The 5,548-nt window shown below is 38.4% G+C and overlaps 1 long non-coding RNA gene across 2 annotated transcripts; it reads right to left on the reverse strand.

The window, feature by feature from the left end:
• Positions 1-990: 990 nt before the first annotated feature.
• On the reverse strand, positions 991-5,270 carry LOC132767188 (uncharacterized). Of its 2 annotated transcripts, none has more exons than XR_009630616.2 (3): positions 4,394-5,270; positions 2,684-3,120; positions 991-1,218 (listed from the first exon to the last, which is right to left on the reverse strand). It is a non-coding gene; the product is annotated as an uncharacterized lncRNA (long non-coding RNA). The 2 variants fall into 2 exon arrangements; XR_009630615.2 differs by lacking the exon at positions 4,394-5,270 and adding an exon at positions 4,270-4,374.
• Positions 5,271-5,548: the final 278 nt, after the last annotated feature.

Raw genomic sequence — 5,548 nt, forward strand, 5'->3', positions numbered from 1 at the left:
ATGAGCTGCTGATGGAGTTTATCCACATAGACAAAGAAAGACCATTTTAAATCTCGCAAAAAATGACATTATGTGAGTTGATGCAACTGTGCACATTGTAAATATGATGTTCTGAATTACAAAGAGTAAATGACTTGTTCTTTACTGTTCATCTGTGTGGCATATTTTCTTTCTCTGGCAAGGCAGTGTGTGGACTGATCAAACGTAAACTACATGTGGTTTATTTTACATTATGCCACAAATCTGCCTTGTGGAAAGACTGAGGCATTTAATTGTTGCCTTTGTAAAGCTGCCTTGACTCCCCTTTGGGGTTGAGAAAGGTGGGATACAAGTATGGTAAATAAATAAATACTCAATCCAAATGAGATCCAGACCAAACTGAGGGTTCCTCCCCCCTGAAGACAATTTTTTAGAAAGAGAGATAAAGAGATTGAATATAACGTGGAGATGACAACCTTATCTTGCAGTGCCCCATAGAGATCTGCTTCAAATTGACTTATCGTTTGTATATTACACAGGTCTCAGTGACAGCCACAATTGCAGCATCACTGTTGTTGCATGTCAAGAAGAAAAAGATATGATGTTGGAAAGAAGCAACAGCTGGAGGCAAAGAGGTATCTCATTGCTTACATTACCTGCTCGTTCATGAGAAGTATATAGCACCAAGTGTCATGGATTGACAGATAAGTTCCTTGGGCCTAGATGCCCACCCACAATACCTTTTCTTCCAGAGACATACTTACAGGCAAGAAGGCTCTGTTCTGCTGCTCTGTTCTGCTGGTCATGTTCAGGTCTTTGAGTTTAGCTTCAGATTTTACTGTGCAAAGCCTCAAAATGCGAAAATTACCCATATTATTTTTGTCTTACATTTCTGTACTCTGTAATCAGAACACGACTATACCTCTTTCCAAAGAAAAACTCTTGTAAAGTTAGCATTTTTATAGTTCTTCTGCTTGATGGATTTCACCTCCTATCCAAACAAAAAGGTTAATAGTTTATTCTTTTATTACAAGTGTATAAGTGTATAGTGTTTGAAATAAAATATGAAAGGATTTATAACTATTAGCCATGCTATGCAATAATTAATTTTCAAACCATGGTTCTCAAGCTGCTTTCCTAAGGCTCTCTTCTTCAGCAACAGCTTTAGGGGATCAAAAACGGATTTCAAAGCATAAGATGTCCTGATGTCTGCAAAGTCCTAAAAGACTCTTCAAGTGCCTGTAAAGCAATCAACATTCACATGAGTTATAAACAGCCTTTTTAAAGCAACCTTCATTTATATCTCTCTGCATAGGAAACTAGCTCTAGTAATAAATTCGATGAGATCCAACTTCAAGTGGATGTGTAATGGTGTGAATGAAGAAGATTTCCCTGATGTGTTTTCCATGACAGCAGGCACCTTTCTAGAGTTAAAAATGGTGATCCTGATGGCTCCTTGCAGTCCTTAATCCTTACTGAATGACCTTAGAAAGCCACTTTCTGGAACATTAAGAGGATAAAATGAAGAAGAGAGCAATTGCTCAGAAGCACCATATCTGTATCTGTTTCCCCTTTTCTCATCAAACTTCAATTGGAACAAGAACCTGCTCCTGGATGTCCAAATGACCTGGCTTTAAGTTGCATTCCTCAAAGTGGGGGAATGCTCCAGAGTTTAACTGCAGATGGCTATGGAGCTCTAAAGAGATAATGGGCATCCCTGAGCACCTTTGCTGACATCAGCAAGAATGACAACATGACTCTGGAATCTAAGAGAGAAATTATCATTGTCATCATCATCATCATCATCATCATCATCATCATCATCATCAAAAGAGGGTTCTTTCAGACTGGCTTTGCTATTGCATTGAACTGTGACGTGCATTCAGTAAGTTTCGCTGTAGTGCCTCAAAGGCTAAGATGCCATTTCTCAACCTGTGGGTTGGGACCCGTGGGGGGGGGGGTCATGAGAGAGTGTCAGAGGAGTCACCAAAGACCATTAGAAAACACAGTATTTTCTGTTGTTCGTGGGGTTCTGTATGGGAAGTTTGGCCCAATTCTATCGTTGGTGGGGTTCAGAATGCTCTTTGATTGTAGGTCAACTATAAATCACAGCAACTACAACTCCCTAATGTCAAGGCCTATTTCCCTCAAACTCCACCAGTGTTCACATTTGGGCATATTGAATATCCGTGCTAAGTTTGGTCCAGATTCATCATTGTTTGAAGCCACAGTGCTCTCTGGATGTAGATGTACAACTGCAAAACTCAAGGCCAATGCTCACCAAACCCTTTCAGTATTTTCTGTTGGTCATGGGACTTATGTGTGCCAAGCTTGGTTCAACTGGTGGAGTTCAGAATGCTCTTTGATTGTAGGTGAACTATAAATTCCAGTAACTACAACTCCCAAATGGCAAAATCAATCCCCCCCAACCCCACCAGTATTTAAATGTGCATGTATCGGATATTTGTGCCAAATTTCATCCAGTGAATGAAATACATCCTGCACATCTTATATTTACATTACAATTCATAACAGGAGCAAAATTTCAGTTATGAAGTAGCAACGAAAGTAATTTTATGGTTGGAGGTCACCACAACATGAGGAACTGTATTAAGGGGTTGCGACATTAGTAAGGTTGAGAAACACTGACCCAAGATGAACCAAGAGGAGTCTAGGAAACTTCCTCCCTCTCCAAGTCACATACCTGGTGCTTTCAAGGTGAATGTTTCTCTTTCCTTTCCTGCGAGGAGGTGATGCGGGCTACGAGTGACTTGATCATAACAGCCCTGAAGGTGTCACAAGTCTCTGCTGTATTTTTCACAACAGTCTGACTTGTCCTCGTTTCCAGAAACTATATCCTGAAATATGACACCAACCTCAGGCTCTGCTTGAAAATTCTTTGCAGGACATCAACAGGAATCAGATGTAATAGGACATATTTATTACCATAAATCTTGGGAAAAGATTTCTTTTAAAATAGACCAAGTCCTTCCTCTCATCTTTTACAAATGTTAGCATTGCTCCATATTTGTCTATATGAGACTGCAATCACCACTGGGAAAGTTAGCCAGGGCAACTGGGCCTTGCAGACCAACATCTCCTGGGTCACATGGTTTCCCCCACTGCTGTGATGAGACCACACTGAAAGACATAAAAAAACAGAGATAGAGAGAGGCTGAATGCAATATGAACAACCTCTTAACAGAGCAGGAAAACATGTTAACAAATATAGAAAGGCAGTATGTTTATAAAAGAAAGCTATTCTATTCTGTTGCCTTGTAAACACTTTGTGAAAGTTCTTCCATTTCAAATGCTGCAACGTGTTAATGCTGAGCAAGTCATTTGTTCACACCCTTATAATTCTACTAATTACACACCAAGGTCAGAGGTGTTTATTGGCATGCAGAAGTAGTTTATAACTTTGACATCGATAATTAATTATGTCACCATGGAAGGGTACATCAGATGGGCTGATATCTGACTGATGTAATAGTCAATACACCCTTATGAATTGCTTTTCTTATGACATTTGCTAATCCAATAGTCCTGTTGATAACTATTGACTTTCTTTTCTTTCTTTCTTTTTTAAAAAAGGAAATGTAGTTGATGCAAAGTTATTGAGTCTGTTGCATTTGTATATTATTCAAATACATTATTCAACTATCTATTTGTGAAATAGGGCTGGAGCAGTTGTATCTTTTTTTAAAAAATAGTTGTCTCACTTTAGTCTCTACTAATGAACATTCAAACTTGACTTGCTATTGTTTCATTATTTCATACATTTTGTCATATATTTGAATGTTGAAAAAGTAGAGAATATTATACTAGTGTTGAAGGAAGAAAGAAAGAACTATACAAATGATTGCAGTAATGTTTAAGTCCTGTCTTTCTTTAAATAGTGTTGTTTGTAACACAGAGATTTTGTATTATTTGGTGTATAAAATCCAAATCTAGAATAAAGCCCAATAGATGCTTACAGAATATAGTTCTTCGCAAGCAGCTATCAAAATAATCCATGTGATTAACTTGCACAATCTTCACTGTGTACAGAGAATTATTTTTGTGGTTATAGTATTGGGACTTAAACTTTCTTAATACCAGATTGCCCTGTATTTTGTTTTACCTCCCTGTAAGCAGATAGTAGTGCAGATACAGCCTATCCAATTGTATAATATGGTTTGGGCTAAATTCACAAAATTGTATTAGGTTCAGGCAAAAATCTTTACAAGCAAATGTGATATTGTGTTCACATGCAAAACAGGAAGGACAGATGAGTCAGTGCAGACTTACACGTGTTTATCCCTTTAACTTGTTTATCAGCCACTTCACAGGTATCTACAAGGACAAAATAATCTATTATAATGATACTGAAACAATGCAACACATTGTGACAGACTTCGCACTCCAAACACACCTACACTCTAGAGTGATTCATTCCACTCCTTATGTTCCCACAGACATGAATTCAGGTAGGGCTGGATTAAGACCTTTAGAGGCCCTAAGCACTTTGATGCTTCCATATATACCTAATTCAAAATATAAACAATTAGAAACCATAACATGGAAACTTATAAGCTGGAAAATAATGGTTTTTTAAAAAAATAATATTTCCAATTGAGTTACATTTGAAAAGTTTTCTACTATGTGAGAGATCCTTTTTGCGAGGCTTGGTTCAGCTGCAGCATTTGCTGTTTTGCACCATTTATTAATACAAGTTTTAACCAATTTTGTATGCTTAATCCTCATATTTTAATATTTATATGACAGAGATTCTAAAATTGTATGGATTTACTTATTGTTGTGAGCCATTTTGTGTCTCAATTACAAAACAGGATATAAGCTAAAGGTTTTCCCCTGATATTAAGTCCAGTCGTGTCCAACTCTGGGGGTTGGTTCTCATCTCCATTTCTAAGCCGAAGAGCCAGCATTGTCCATAGACACCTCCAAGATCATGTGGCTGGCATGATTGCATGGAGCACCGTTACCTATCTGCTGGAGTGGGACCTATTGATCTACTCATATTTGCATGTTTTTGAACTGCTAGGTTGGCAGTAGCTGGGGCTAACAGCAGGAGCTCACGCAGCTTCCCGGATTTGAACCTGTGACCTTTTGTTCAGCAAGTTTAGCAGCTCAGCAATTTAACCTACTGCGCCACTGGGGGCTCCTAAGTGGGATATATCCGGCAATTGAAAATTTCTTTGCTGCTCCTATTTCTCTTGAGACCCAAAGAGCATGCTTATTTTGCTTAATATTTAATCCAGCCTTGAATTTAAGTATTTCTCTCAAAAGCTAACCTAATCTACACCAGGCATGGGCAAACTTCGGTCCTCCAGGTGTTTTGGACTTCAACTCCCACAATTCCTAACAGAAGTTTGTCCATGCCTGATCTCCACTGACATGAATACACCACTTCAATTGACACTGCTCAAAACTATGGGGTCCTGAGAGTTATAGTTTTACAAAACTTTAGCCTTCTCTGCCAAAGGGTGCTCCTCCATCACCAAACTACAATTCCTAGAATTCTATAGGATTGAGCCATGACAGCTGAAGTATTTTAACACTTACACAA

This window comes from Anolis sagrei, chromosome 2, assembly GCF_037176765.1.
Source record: "Anolis sagrei isolate rAnoSag1 chromosome 2, rAnoSag1.mat, whole genome shotgun sequence".
NCBI classification, from domain to species: domain Eukaryota; kingdom Metazoa; phylum Chordata; class Lepidosauria; order Squamata; family Dactyloidae; genus Anolis; species Anolis sagrei.